This window comes from Gossypium arboreum, chromosome 9, assembly GCF_025698485.1.
Source record: "Gossypium arboreum isolate Shixiya-1 chromosome 9, ASM2569848v2, whole genome shotgun sequence".
In the NCBI taxonomy this organism is placed as follows: Eukaryota; Viridiplantae; Streptophyta; class Magnoliopsida; order Malvales; family Malvaceae; genus Gossypium; species Gossypium arboreum.
In genome coordinates, this window is record NC_069078.1 from 32,669,639 (window position 1) to 32,686,503 (window position 16,865).

The window sequence follows — 16,865 nt, forward strand, 5'->3', positions numbered from 1 at the left end:
GTGCTCCGGTACTCTTTGTGAAAAAGAAAGATGGGTCGATGATGTTATGTATCGACTATAGACAGCTCAATAAGGTAACAGTGAAAAACAAGTATCCTTTGCCAATGATACTACCAGTTAAGGGTGAAAGAGCAAGATGTACTGAAGACTGCGTTTCGGACAAGATACGGGCATTATGAGTTCCTCGTCATGCCCTTTGGTTTGACTAATGCCTTGGCGGTGTTTATGGATTTGATAAATTGCATTTTTTGGCCGTATTTGGTTAAGTTTGTGATGGTCATTATCGATGACATACTGATTTACTCATGTGATAAAAGTGAGTACGCGAAGCATTTGAGGACTTTATTACAGACCCTGAGAAACAAACAATTGTACGCCAAGTCCAGTAAGAGAGAATTTTGGCTTAAAGAGGTTGGATTTCTAGGACACATTGTGTCGGGTGACGGGATTAGAGTTGACCCAAGCAAAATCTCGGCTATTGTTGAATGGAAACTGCAGAAGAATGTGACAGAGGTCCAAAGCTTTTTAGGTTTGGTCGGATACTATAGGCGGTTTGTAAATAGATTCTCTGTGATAGCTACCTTGATGACAAGACTGCTGCAAAAAGATGTCAAGTTTGAATGGATTGAAAAGTGACAACAAAGTTTCGAGCAATTAGAGGCTTTGTTGACCGAAGCCCCAGTGTTAGTGCAACCGGAGTCGGGTAAGGAATTTGTGATATATAGCGACCCCTCCTTGAATGGTTTGGGGTACGTGCTTATACAAGAAGGCAAGGTTATAGCCTATGCCTTAAGACAGCTAAAGCCACATGAGAAAAATTAACCGATGCACAATCTAGAGTTGGCTGCCATCGTGTTCGCATTGAAGATTTGAAGGCACCATTTGTATGGAGAGAAATGCTGAGTATTCACTAGCTACAAAAGTCTCAAGTATTTAATGACGCAGAAGGAATTGAATCTATGACAACGAAATAAAGGATTATGAGCTGATAATTGACTATCACCCGGGAAAGGCTAATGTAGTCGCTGACGCCTTGAGAAGAAAGTCATTGTTCACTTTGAGAGCCATGAATACTCAGTTGGCTATGTCTAGCGATGTTTCGGTCCTAGAAGAGTTGAGAGCTAGGCCGACATTTCTACAAGAGATCCGTGAAGCTCAGAAAGATGATAAGGAGTTGCAAGCTAAGATGACTCAGTATGAGACAGAATATGAATCCGAGTTTTGTATCGGTGTTGATGAATGTTTAATGGTCAAAAATAGCGTTTGTGTACCCAAGGGCAATGAGCTTATTTAGAAGATTCTGTGAGAGGCACATAGTGGTTGTTTGTTCGTCCACCCGGGCAGTGTAAAAATGTACAATGACCTGAAGAAAATGTATTGGTGGTCAGGGATGAAAAGAGATATTTCAGAGTTCATTTCCAAGTGTCTTGTGTGTCAGCAAGTGAAGGCTGAACACCAAGTACCTTCGGGTCTACTTCAGTCTATCATGGTCCCCGAGTGGAAATGGGATCTGATCACTATGGATTTTGTGACGGGTTTGCCGGTAACCCCGAAGAAAAAAAGATGTTGTTTGGGTTGTTATGGATAGGTTAACAAAGTCGGCACATTTTATACTAGTACGTACCGACTACTCCCTTGAGAGTTGGCTATTGTACGTTTTCGAGATTGTGAGACTACACGGGGTGCCCTTGTCGATTGTTTCAGATAGGGACCCGAGATTTACCTCAAGGTTTTGGACAAGAGGCATTGGGAACAAAGTTGAGTTTTAGCACGGCATTTCACCCGCAAATCGACAGCCAGTTGGAAAGAGTGATTCAGATTTTAGAAAACATGTTGCGGTGTTGTGTTCTCGAGTTTCAAGGCAGTTGGGAAAGGTACTTACCATTGGTTGAATTTGCCTATAATAATAGTTATCAGACAAGTCTGAAAATGGTGCCTTATGAGGTTTTCTATGGACGAAAGTGTCAAACGCCCTTATATTGGACCAAGCTCAGAGAGAGTCAGATTCACAAGGTCGATTTAATCAAAGAGATTGAAGAGAAAGTTAAAGTGATTCGTGACTGCTTAAAGGCCACCTCGGATAAACAGAAATCCTATGCAGATTTGAAATGAAAGGAAATTGATTTTCAAGTCGACGATAAGGAATTTTTGAAAGTATCCCCGTGGAGAAAAGTCCTCAGATTTGGTAGAAGAGGCAAGTTGAGTCCTCGTTTCATAGGACCTTATGAGGTTATCAAGAAAGTAGGACTGGTTGCCTATCGATTGGCTTTGCCACCAGAGTTGGAAAAAATTCACGATATGTTTCATGTATCCATGCTACATCGATATAGATCAGACCCTTCGCACGTGATTGCGCCTACAGAGTTGAGATTCATCCGGACATGACTTATGGCGAAGGGCCAGTCAAGATTTTAGCTCGGGAAGTCAAACCGTTGAGTAATAAGAGCATAGCACTTGTGAAATTTTTCTGGCAGAGACATGGAGTCGAGGAAGCCACATGGGAACTCGAGGAGACTATGAGAGATCAGTACCCAAACTTATTTGCCGGTAAGATTTTCGAGGACGAAATTCCCTAAGGGGGAGAAATGTAATAGCCCGATTTAGGGCCTAAAAGGAATAGTGGTATCAAGACCATAAATCCAGAGTCAAATAAATTATTTTATAATTATTTAGATGTTATAGCTTGTTTTTAAGAGTGTATGAAAAATTTGGTGAGTTAATTGTGATGTTGTGATTGTGAAAAATGACTAAATCGCATAAAACGCAAAAGTCCTATTTTGATAGCTAAAAGTTCCAAATAGCTAGAGAACCTAAATTGAGGGTTTTTAAAGGGTAATTAGACCTTTTAGGGAGGCATGGCCGGCCATAGGAGACAAAGGTGGTCAAATTTTCAAAATTTGGTAAGTCAGATGGCTTATTTTGACTAAAATAGGAGTAAAGAAAGGAAAGATGATATCATCCCTTTTTCATCTTCTTTCTCCACTGAAAATCAGCCATTGAAGGGGGTTTGAAAGCTTAAAAATTTTAGCAACCTGTACTCCTCACAAGTAAGTGACTTTGATAGTTTTTCTTGATGATTTTTACATTTTTGAGAACATTGAAGCATGAGCTTTCAAATGAGGGTACTATTTTACAAAATGATTAAGAGTTCGGGGATTTGCCATGAAAATATTTGTAATGTTTGCTGAGTTTTTAAGGAAGAAAATGAGTCTTGGGTGTCTAATAAACAACTTTTGTGAAAGGTGTTAGCATGAAAACACCTAAAAGGAATATTTTGCATAAGTTGTAAAATAGATGATAAATGTGTGATATAGTGGGAATTTGGAGTTTCTATAAAAGTAAAAAGGGTTTGGCTAGACTTAAGATAAGAACAAATTCAATAAAAATTGATAACAAATTCAATAAAAATCGGTTTTCGAGTTTAGGGGTAAAATAGTCATTTTGTCAAAGTCTAAGGGCAAAATGGTTGTTTTACCAAATATATGAATTTTTGATTTCCTAATTTTAATTAGTGACTAAATAAGTACATTTTGATATTATAGCTTAAGAAATACCGAATTCGAACCTAGACTGGGGGAAATCCAAGCGAAACGACTAAATCAACTAGTCGCCACATTTTGTAATCCGAAGTAAGTTGTATGTAAATAGTACAACTACATTAATAATATATGTATTTGAATTGTATTGAAATTATTATAGCATAAATTGTTTGATTGTGGAAATGAGAAAATATGATGAGAATAGAGATAGTAGAATTTCCGATTGAACCTTAGGAAATAAATCGGATATTCATGCCATGACATTTGGGTCACTTGTGTGAGCTGGTGTAAGACATGCTTGGGACATGCATCAGCCACATTATGAGAGCAAGTGTAAGACTATGTCTGGGACATGGCATCTGTATTGAGACAACTGCTAGTGTAAGACACGTCTGGGACATACATCGGCCTCGAGACGTAAGCCAGTGTAATACATGTCTGAGACATGCATCAGCTACGAGATGTGTCAGTGTAAGACCATGTTTGGGACATGGCATCGGCACAGATATGCTAGAACTTGTGTAAGACCATGTCTGGGACATGACTTCGGCACCTGACCCCATGTTTGAGGCTAAATAAGTATCCAATAATGTTCCAAATGATTCAACGGTGAAAGTATGATTTCAAGTTAACAAGGAAAGTATAACCATGTTGTGAGTGCTACAATTACCTATATGGTATGTATGAAATGTGAGCTCAATATATGCTATATGAGGTGTATTAAATATTGATGAATAAATTTTGTTTATGCCACTTGTATATTATGATACTTGTTGATGAATGGTAAAATTATGTTGTATATTTATTTATGTGCAACTTACTAAGCTTTATGCTTGCTCCCTCTCCTTTTTCATTTTCTTATGTGCCGCCTATCTAGCTTAAGGACCAAAGGAGAGATATCGATCACACTATTAATCGAAGCATTCGATATAGTTTGGTTTATATTTTTAAATATGGCATGTATAGGGCTTAGACTTTACTATTTTTGTGTCATTGAGAACTGGCCAAATGTGTTGGCTGGGTTTGGAAACCCTTCATTTTGTATTAAGCCTTGAATGATGGCAAATATTCAGTTTGATTTATGCAAATGAAGTTACTCTCATGAATGAGTAATTGCTTAATTGATATGTAGTCTATTGTGGCTGATTGGTTTAAATAAGTTATTCTTGTATTGGTTTGGTTACTTTTGTGTAGGTTGTGTAAGTAAGGGTGGCAAAAAGGCTTGGTAAATAGCCTTGTATCGTCCACACGGGTAGCCACATGAGCGTGTATCTAGGCCGTGTGTGACACATGGTCTGCCCCATAGGGGTATAGTCCGGTCGTGTGTCCCTTACACGTAAAAATATCAAGTCAGTATACATGGTAGTAAACACACGGGCAGAGACACGACCGTGTGTCTCAGCTGTATGATGGACACAGCCTAGCACACGGGTGTATGCCTTGGCCGTGTGACATTTTTGGAGATGCTGACGTCAGAAACAGAATGTCCATGTTTTTGCACATGGGATAGGACACGGGCGTGCATTGGCCGTGTGAAGGACACGAGACTGAGACATGGGAGTATGCTAGGCCGTGTGAAAACCCCTGTAGGTGTGCATTTAGAAATAATTCCACACGGGTAGAGGACACAGGCATGTCCCTGTATTGTGTAGGCCGTATGAGCCACACGGTCCATCAACACGACCATGTTTAAATGGCCACACGGGTATGTTGCCCTTCTACAAGGGCGTGTGCCCTGTTTCAAAGTCAAATTTCCTATAGATGGTTTAAGGACCTGGGTTGATCACGTATAGTTTTCAATGGTCGATTTTGGGCTCATAGGCCTGATCGCGTGATACTAACAAGTAAGAAATATTTATATTGAAGATCAAACCTAGACTAACATTATCACGACGAAAAGGTAAGCGCACCTATCGAACAATAGTATAATAATGGCAAGACCGAGATATCGTACCCAAGGGAACCAAAAGTACTAGTAATGACTATCTTTTTATTATCTAGCCTAAGAATAAAAGGGTTTGTTTTAATTAACTAATTATTTAAACTATTTAACTGATTTAATTAAAGCAAAGAGAAAATTTGGAAAAAGACTTGAAGAAAGGCAATTGATAAAGACGACACCCAAGGAGGAATCCACCTAGATTTCACTTATTATCTGACTCTGAACCGGACGATTTATTCACTTGACTTGATCCGTGAGACTCCCTAACCTATGTTGTTATCCCTTTCGAGACTAATAACTCTTTGAAAAAGGGAAGTAGTAAATCACTCTTTGGACTCCCATATTAGGTTTCACCCTAATCCGGCAAAATCTCGTAACCCTATTTCTAGGCATCCGATCAACTCCGCTTAATTATGCCAAATCTACTCTTATGCAGGGTCTATTCCTCCTCCACATAAGCACATCAAATCATGAATTAATACCCGGAATATTAACTCAAGCATGAATAACACATAATTAAGAACAAATCAAGTATTTATCAAACAGTTCAGATAATAATAACAAGATCCATCATAGGTTTTAACCCCCTTAGGTATCTAAGGGGTTTAGTTCATAATAAAATAAGAATACATCTCAAAAGTATGAAAATAACAAAACATAAAGAAAACTCTAAAACCCCTAAAGGAATTCTGAGAGAGATCTTCAATCTTGGAGTAGCTCCGGCTTTTGAGATGGATCATCTAGCTTCCTTCAAGTAATTCTTGGCGTGTGGTTCTGTATTTTAGAAAAGTTCTGGAAAGAGCGGCCCCTTTCTAGGTCATACTTAGGGTGTTTATATAGGCTTTGGATTAGCTTTCTTCCTCCCTAAGTATTCTTTTCCGTGTAAAATACAACTCTTTGAAAAAAGGACACGCCCGTGTGCCATGACCGTATGACGTGTTTACCAGGTCGTGTTCGATTCATTGAATTGCACACGGTCGTGTAGGCTCAATGGCCAGGCCGTGTGAATCGTGAAAACCTTGGTCGACACCTTCGAAGGCCACGGGCGTGTGAGATGCCCGTGTGGTAAGGCTTAGGCCATGTCATCTTCTCGATTTGGTCCGTTTTGTCTCTTTTTAGCTCGTTTTTGGCTCCTTTTGACTCTTGGTGCTCTCCTGAGTACAAAACATGAAATAACCTGATTAAGAGCACCAAAATCCACAAATCTAGTAATAAACATCCATAAATATGCTAAGTGTTTGGGGTATAGATATGTATAATTTGGAGTTTATCAAATACCCCTACACTTAAGCATTTGCTTGTCCTCAAGCAAAATTCTCATTTACTGCTAGAATTCATTCCTCTCAATCACATAATCATTACTGATAAAGTTACAAGTTATTCCACAGAAAATCATACAGTGAGAATTCAACTATAGGGGCATTAAAAGCTTCAAACAATCTAAATTGAATATTTTGATAATAAAATCATAGGTAATCTCCTTCCTCTAAGTAATTAACTTTAGTCTTAAATATACAAGAGATGGCATCCTCACTAAAGATTCACTCAAATCACTCAAAGTGTTTAAGTTTCAAGATTAAGCACTCGATTGTCTAACATGAAAAGTTATTACCATAAGCTTGCATGAAAATCAAATCTCCACCACTTGTAAATGATATGATATGCTAATCAAAAGGTCTTTGCATGGTTGTAACGGGGTTTACGTTACAGGTATGGATACAAGCTGAAGAGATAATGGTTAGAATCAAGATAATTTTAATATATTACCCCACTATAAAAAACTTAATTACTGAACCATAAACAAATATCTAGAACTATTTTACATGAGTTCATGACAACTTTAGCTTGCTGAGAATTACAATATAATACTGAGTTTTTTTTTTAAGAACAAATCAAGTCACTACATTATAGAAATCCTCCTTCACGATTCAGCAACAAAAAACGGTGAATATAGTGAGGTAACAATATTAAATGCAATCTCGATAAAAAGGGTTAAATAAGAGGATTTAAACAATAATGGGTTAATGATGAGGGTTAATCAATGAAAAAGGGTTAGTAGGCTCAAGGGGTTTCACTAAGGGTTTAATTATGTGGGAAGGCTTTTTATGGAGTAAATGGGTTAAATCCTAAGTGCCTTTATCATCTCAGTATATCAAATCATACGTGTGATCTCGACATGTATAATCGAAGCAAGTTCTAGAATAACAGTTCAATGTTGACACACTCAAACCACAAAAGAAGTGAGTAAGAAAAAAAGCTATATGCTCAAAAGGCTCAAAAATCTCACCAAAAATTTGGGTTTTTGATGTCATTCTTGTATACTTAAGATTTCAAGATAGTACCTCAATTTAGGAAAATAGTCTAAAAATTTTAGTTCTCAAAATATCAGCTTATCATGCTCGATTCTCTAATGTCCTATAATCAAATAATCATGCATAATTCCCATGGTCTAATTCATAACATACCAACAATAATTATAGATCAATCAGAATTTATTTTATCAATATTATGAGAAAATTACTTAAGCACAAGACCACATTCAGGGATTTGAGAATAATGCAAAAAGTTAGGTTTCATGTTCACCCTCCACACTTAAGATGTACATTGCCCTCAATGTACAGAGATAGATTAGGCAAAATAAAGAAAATCATAAGAGGAAATGAGGTGAAACTCCCTGTTATATGGATGTGGAGCTTGATTCTGAGGATGGAGTGTTCAGGGAACGTGGTAGCTGCCATTGTTCTTGGCTAGATGAAGAAATTAAGTCGTTGAACATGGAACTCGTGAGGTGTTGTTCCCTTTTGTTTCCTCATTCCATAAAATATTCCTAGCAGCTTTGCTTGGAAGTCTGTAGAATCATGAAGAGCTTATTAAGAGTTAGTATGGAAGAGAGCGTAGTGGAATTACTTGTTAGAAATACCAAAAAACAGGAAAAAAATAAAATTTACTAATATAGATATGTCTTTCAAAATAAAATAATAAAATTGAAATAAAAATCAAAATCAAAATAAAATAAAATAAAATAAAATAAAAATAAGAATAAATAACTAAAAAATAGGAGGAGTCAATGATCCTCGTCAGTGGGGCCCTCAGGTGGTAGTGCTGGAGTGGTAATGTGGAAGTGTTGGCACAGCTGCTGCATCATGGCCTACATATCGTCCATCTGTCAGTCCTGTCGCCGATCTCGCTTGTGGATCATCTCGAACTGTGTAGTGTAATACTGCTTGAAATGGACGAGTCAGTCAGAAAAGTGTGCCAATGAAGCAGCTGCATGAGCTGGTCGTTCCCTAGGTGGCGTTGTAGAAGGCTTCTCATGTTGTGGGGGAACATCATCAGGGATGTCCTCAAGATCCTCCTTCTCAATGACATGCGAGAGACGGTACTGAGGAGGATCGGTCCCACGTTGGCGCTCGATCATCCTCATGTGTAACATAGTCGTGATGCCCTGTGGGGACATCTGACCTATCAGGGTAAGCGCTGATGACTGGGCCGCGGTGTTGAGGAGGCCGAAGTGTCTAGCAAGGCGCATCACATAGGGGCCGATGGAGATCACTCCCTTCCAATGCCCCTCGGTCTGATGGCGAATGACGAAAGCAATAAAGTATGCTAAGTTGGTCACGTGTGCATTCGCCATGCATCATAAATAGTAGGCGTCGTGGGTGTTGATGACGCTAGTGCTCTCTCTCCTCCCGGTCAAGATGTGTGCCAATATGGCATGGAGATATCATAGAGAAGGGGGAAGAGCTGAGGCCTTCGAGCGGCTAGGGTCATAGGTGGAAGAGAGTGGTGCCAAAGCCTTCCAACACAAGGAGAGGAGATGTGGATATTGTGTGGTAGTGTATTCATGTCCTTCTCCTCCATAAAATCATCTGTGTAAAGTCCCAGAGCAACTCCAAACTCTGGGACATTCATCAAACGAACTAGACCGCCTAATCGGAAGTGAATGGTGCCTGGGTCGTTATTGTTCATCATCACCACCTGTAAATGAAAAGTAGAGCATAATTCTAAGGTTAGCTCTAAATAAATGGGCTTGGTAATAGTGAAGAACAATTCCCATGGGTCTGTTGACAGGAGGGCGCGGATGGCATCAGCGAGCTGGACTTGTTCTACGGCAGCCCAGTCGATGTAGCGACCTATAGTGATGGGTCGTGCGCATAGTCTCTGAAATAGCTCCTCCTGCGAAGCTTGTGGAAATTCAAGGAACGGGTGCCGAACTTTGGCTGAACCCGGTCCCCTACGTCTCTTTGAGGATGGGACCGCGACCTTCTTTCCTCTTGATGACGACATAATGTACCTGAAAATATATGAGCATTGATAGAATCCAAGATACATCAGTAGTTAAGCAAGATGCCCAAAACTAGTCTTTACTTGTCTAAGGCTAATTCTTTACTTGTCTAAAGCAAAATATTACAATATCTATGTACAGCATGTAGAGCACTAATATAGCAATACAAATTGGAAAAATAAAGTTGAGAAAATGAACCAAAAGCTGCTGTATGGCGGCGCACGGGTGTGTGGTGGCTAGCGCGAGCGTGTGATGTAGAAAGGAAGCCTTATGGTGGGAAAAATAGAGGGTATAGAGAGGGGAAAGTGGGGATTAATGCAAGGGGAATGGATTTCAGGGTGGTTTGAGGGTTGGGGAAGTGAGAATCTTGGGAATGGTGGCCGGAATAAGGATTAGGGAGTGGGGAGGAGGAGTTTTCGGCTAGGGTTTTAAAAGGGAGAAGAAGATGAATAGTGGTTTGTTTATATAGGAGAGGCTCACACGGCCTAGGGCCACGCCATTGTACTTTGAGGGTGAGCCCGTGTTTTTCAAAATTTTCAATTTAGGTCGTGCTCGACTACTGTCCCACGCCTGTGTGTCTTGGGCGTGTGTGGCACACAGCCATGTCGCACAGCCGTGCCTATCTTTGTTCACTTCTCTCACGCTCGTGTTTTATGGTAGCACACCCGTGTATTGTTGTACACGGCTGAATAGTACGGGCGTGTCGCACGCCCGTGTCGAAGAAACAAAATCGAGCCTTGTCCCTGGCACGCCCGTGGGTTATCATTCCCACGCCCGTGTGTTCCTATCAAGTTCACCCACGGCCATGTCGCATGGCCATAGGGATTTATCACACCCCGTGTTTTGGGGAAATCATGTCCTGCTTCAACACGGCCGTATCGTACGGCCGTGTCCCTTCCCCTGTTTGACCATGGCTTTAAGCATGCCCGTGTGCCTGGTCGTGTGTGCTGAAAAACTTTGCAATTCAAAGATTGAGTTAATTGACTCGAAATGTGAGAAAATAAACATAAAGGAATCAAAATACTTAATGCAATGTAACAAAACATATATATATATATATATATATAACCTCACTTAATACATCTATTAATTATAAACAATTATTCTAAGTATAATGTAACCAAAAATTCTTTAAGCATGGATAGTGAATAATTAATACAAAAATAATATACACGATAATTAACATGACACAAAATAAAATGATGCAAAAAAATATGTATGAAGCAAAATGGAATTAGAAATCAATATAAGACATTTTCAACATAATACTGAATTAATGATCACATAATATATATATATAAGTTAACAAATTTGCATAAAAACTTGGGATACATGTTTATTGAAATAGTTATTATAAAATACAAAGTTCAAATCAAATTATATATGAAATGTTTAAAACACAAATTCATTCAAAAATTGATAATCCACAAGATAAATTAAATAATGTATTTGTAACGCCCCCTTACCCGAGACCGTCGCCGGAGTCGAGCACGAGGCATTACTAAACTTATTTGAGCACTTAAACAAATTCGCATAAGTCGTCCAACGCATCATAGTTTCTTAAAATTCATATCTCAAGTTATGAAACTCGAAATCCAATTCTGTAAATTTTTCCTTAAACTATACTCATATATCTATTTACTAATTTTTTTCTAGAATTTTTGGTCAGGCCAATTAGTACAGTTTATTAGTTAAAGTATCGCCTGTTTCAGGGTTTGACTGCTCTGACCTCTATGTATTATGAATCAGATATCTCCCTATAAAGAGTTTCAATGACTATTCCGTTTGTTTCTAGTAAAACTAGACTCAATAAGGAATCTGTACATATAAAGAATTACTTCTAATTATCTTTGTACAATTTATGGTGAATTTCCAAATTCAGAACAGGGGATTCAGAAATCGCTCTGGCCCTGTTTCACAAAAATTTAAACATCTCATAAAATATAACTCATATACCTGTTTTGTTCCATTCATATGAAAATAGACTCATAATTCTTTAATTCCATATTTTATTCATCATCTAATTATATCTCTACTATTTTTAATGATTTTTCAAACTCACGTCACTGCTGCTGTCTTAATCTATTTTATGGTAAATTTTACCTATTTCATGATTTCCATGGAATAACTAGCATTTAGGCATACATAACACCAAATATGTCCTTGATTAGCCATTCCAACAGCTAATCATTATCAAGCATTTCCATACCAATCAATAACCATATCATAAGACTATATACACAAAATGATTATAATGCTATACATGCCATGCTCAAAATATACAAACCGTTATACCAAGATGATACACAGATAGTGTGAGCGAGCCTCCGACCGTTCCTGATTTCCGAGCTGGCTTGTCAAAACTACAAGGAATGAAAAGGAGGGAGTAAGCATAAATGCTTAGTAAGTCATATGCAAATAACAAGTAACATAACAATACAATTATACCAAACAACCTTAGCATGGTATCACCAAAACATATATCACATTTCTAAACATCATTAATCATCTTACCACCTTATCGTTGTTGTATCTATTTTCAACCCGAAGGTTAAGTACATACCTGTCTAAAGTGTCCATTTCACAATACTTACCAATACGTCACCTGCATCTTAAGTGTTCTTCCATTTCACTAGAAATTTTACCTGTTGAACACATCAGAATATAACTCGGATACATGGATAATTTGCACATAAGTGCCACATTTGTAGCCAAGCTACCATGTAACCCGCCCATAAGTGAACTCGGACTCAACTCAACGAGCTCAGGCGTTCGCATCCATAAGTGAACTCAGACTCAACTGAACGAGTTCGGATGCCTAGTTACATCTCACGAACTCGGACTCAACTCAACGAGTTCGGACATTTCACATCCATAAGTGAACTCGGACTCAACTCAACGAGTTCGGATGTTCAACCATCCTAGTGACATGTCACTTGTATCCTAATATATTCCTAAGGTTCAAACGGGATTTTCCTCGAACACATCTCCTTGCCATCTTCCGTAAAATACCGAAACCAATACTCGGTAGCACTTTATATTTAACAAATAATACACTTAATTTGCATTTTATTCGAAAATAACCACAAAGCATATATTTCATGATAAAAATCAGCATATCATATATTTAACATCAATAAGTTAAAAATAACAATTACGCTACCTTATTTACACATGAACTTACCTGGCTGATTTGTAGAAGATATTGAAATTTAGGGACTATTCCGCAACTTTTTCTTTTTCTCGTTCTTCTTTGGATTCTTGATCTATAATATAAAGTATTTCTACTCATTAGCATTTATTTGACTTCTATTTCACTTCACAATTTATGCTGTTCAAATTTCAAAATTGCACTTTTACCCCAAAATTTACAATTTTTACAATTTACTCCCTGCTCATTTCACCCATCAATTGAACTAATTTTTTTCTCAATTAACATTTTATTTTATCATTATAAATTATTTCACAACCTTTGATGTTCTGAATTTCAACACTAACATTTAATTCACAACTTTTTCATAATTAGGTCCTAAATACCATTTTCTATCAAAATGACTTAATAAAACAACCTTAATATGAAATTAGAACTTCAATTTCATAATAATTCATCATATACTGCCCTTACTCAGCCAGGGTAACTTCCAATTTCACCCACCAAATCAAAAACTAATGAATTAGATGATTGGACCTAATTGCAAAAGTCTTAAAAATACAAAAAATATAAGAAAAGGGCAAGAAATAAACTCACATGCAGTGAAATTGTGCAAAACCAGCTTAAAAGCTCTCTCCCATGGCTGTCTGGCCGAAATTATGAGAAGAATGGCCTAGAAATCTCTTTCAATTTCAATTTATTTGTTTAATTTTGTAAAATTTACCATTTTACCCTTAGTTCACCTGATTCCAGATTTTTTTCTTGCTTATGCCGCCTCATCCATTCCCTTTAGGCTAATTTGCCTTTTAAGTCCTCCCTCATTTAACACTTGAGCCATTTAATCATTTTATCAAGTTTTGTACCTTTTTCAATTTAGTCATTTTTAATTAATTGACTATCCAAACGTTAAAATTTTCTAACGAAAACTTAATACTAACTTATTTACACTCCATAAATATTTTTAAAAATATTTATGGCTTGATTTATGAATTCGAGGTCTCGATACCTCGTTTTTATTCTGTTTTATCTACAACTTCCTATACTACATAATTTCATTTAATTCAAAATTATTTCTAAAACCACACTTAACATGTACTTACTAATATCTAAACTCACATGTCAGATTTAGTGATTTCAAATCACTGTTCCGATATCACTGAAATTTGGGCCGTTACAGTATTAAATATGAAGGAATGACAATACATGATATAAAATAATATACATAATAAATTTATGAAACATGTATATACAAGTAAAATTAGGTATAATACAAAGTAAATATATAAGTTATATAGGTAACAAAAATTTCTAAAAAACAAGGTCATATACAAAAGGCAAAACTATATTTTCACATAAATTTAGTGATATGTATTTACAAAATTATAGTTATAAAGAGAATTTGGAAACAAATAATATATAATTTTACATGAAACAAATTGATTTAGAGTGATGGAGCATATAAATAATACGATAATGATAATGAAATATGAGATTGTATACAATAAATAAATTATATGATTTAAAATATGGTTCTTAAAAGAAATATATTATACACATAAATAACTTTAAAAGAGGATATATACATATAAAAATATTTACATGAAGTTATATGAGAATAATAACATGCACCATAGTAAAAATAATTTAATATATGTTATATACATGTGAAGACACTTTAGAAATAATTGTATATTTAAATAACATGGAATTAAAATGTGAATTATAAAATTAAATTTAATTTTATTACATACTATGCATTTAATAAAATAATTAGGTACAAATTTAAAAAACTATATATTTAAAAATATCATGATTTTGATAATGTATGTAAATTCAATATAAATACAAAAATATATGCTTAATGATAACTTAAATAATATATTAAATATGAAGAAATAATAATACATGTCAAGGTATAGCGCACATAATAGATTTTCTAATTCAAAAAAACATACATATAAAAATAAATACACGTGAAATTATATTATCATATAGATTATATACATATCATTTTACCTAAAATATTTATAAGAAATACTAAATAACATACTTGGATAACATAACATGGAGACACATTTTAAAAAAATAATTTTATAAATACAAAGATGGAGTTCTAAAATCGTATCATATGTACATAAAATCGTTTAAGTGTATTATAAATCGGGAGTATTTTGAATAATTTATGTATCAATATATATATATATATATATATATATATATATATATAAATATTTTGACAACACTTTACATTAGGGTGTTTATACAATGTAATGTGAAAATTTAAACATTCCAAAATAATAGTTATTATAAAAAATTAATAAGAACGATTAGTAACCATATATGTATAATATTTAAAGAAATAGGATGCATAGTGCAAAAATAATAAGATAAAAAAATACCAAAATAATTGAACAAATATAAACAAACAAAATTAGTAACATGGATTAATAAATATAAAAATATTAAACGCATTTTAAATTAGCAAACTATACACATAAAAGACCAAATTAAAATTGAAGTCAAAATAACAGGGATAATTTATAAATAAAAATAATCACAAACAAGATCAACAAACAATCCACACAAACGTATGAGGACTAGAGTTGGAAATACTCCCCAGATCAAAACACAATGCTGTACTGCAGACTAAAATGTAAACACACACGAATTAAAGATCCAAATTAAAAAAGACCAAGTAAAACAAATGTGGCGCGATTGAATTCTTGCATGAAGAGAAGGATGTAACGCGCAAATTTTCCATTTCAAATGAAAAGGTGCAGATTTGGCTTTTGAATTGGATCTCCACGCGGATTTTCCTTCTTCAAACGGCACCGTTCCCACCTTTGTTAATTCCCCTTTTATTTCCTTATCCAAACAAAGCCTATCGTTAAAACCAAAGCCATTAACCCCATTTATTAGGGTTTCATTTGGCAAGATGCTGCCAAACCACCATTTTATTTGGTGACCAGCAATTCATAGGCAATGGTCAGCTGGTACGCGACCACAGAAATCCGGTAAGCTTTTTCCTTCTTCTTCTTTATGAAAACTTTTGATTTAATTTTATTCTTTTTCTAAAAAACGTATAAAAAAATGAGCACAAATTTAATACCATTCATCCTTCACCCATATTTACATATTTCTAAAATGTTTGGGCTCTCATCGATTACCGTTCAACCCCCTCCAACACCACGATTGAAGGATGACGCCTTTGGATCCCCTTCCAACTTCGATCTCAACAAAGTGAACAGAGATCAAAGGCTGAATTACAAGGTAAGACTTGCCTTCCCTTTTTCTTTGTTTTAAAATGTAGATGATGAGAATAATGAGAAGAAAATAGATAAAAATGACAGGAAAACTAAAAAAAAGCTAAAGAAAATCACCTTTTCAGAGACTGTTTTTGAATTTTTTTATTCAATATGCGTATTGCGTATCTATTCTGTGTGCGTAAAAATATAAGGATGAAATCAATGGCTTCTTATAGCCTGATTTTTGGAGTGAAAAATAAATAAAAATGCATTTATTTGTTGTATTCTGTTAGCAATTCTTCTCGTATATTCTTTTGCAGGTATGGAGAAACGGCTGTACGGAGGAGAATTGCGAAGGAGGCTGCGCGAGGAGCCACTCGTAGGAGTCCCAATTTTTGGCCTATTTTGGCACGTTCCAGAAGCTGCTAGTGCTGCTGAGATAATTTTAGATTTATTGGGCCTCAGGTTTTAGGGTTTTTTGGGTCATGGGTTATTAAAAATGGGTTTAAAAAATTATTGGATTTTGGCTGTTTTAATTTAGTTTATTTTGTGTTTATTGTTTTTTTGATTTTTTTGGTATAAGCCCGGACAAAAATTGGGCTTACAGAGTTAATTGACTCGAAATGTGAGAAAATAAAAATAAAGGAATCAAAATATGTTAGTGCTCGAGTTGCCTCTCGAGAAGCGCTTATTTATAGTCTAA

At 35.8% G+C, this 16,865-nt stretch overlaps 1 long non-coding RNA gene across 1 annotated transcript; it reads left to right on the forward strand.

Moving 5' to 3' along the window:
* The first annotated feature begins 15,775 nt into the window (after positions 1-15,775).
* LOC108455887 (uncharacterized) lies at positions 15,776-16,865 on the forward strand. The gene is made up of 3 exons (XR_001866843.2): positions 15,776-15,931; positions 16,116-16,187; positions 16,483-16,865. It is a non-coding gene; the product is annotated as an uncharacterized LOC108455887 (long non-coding RNA).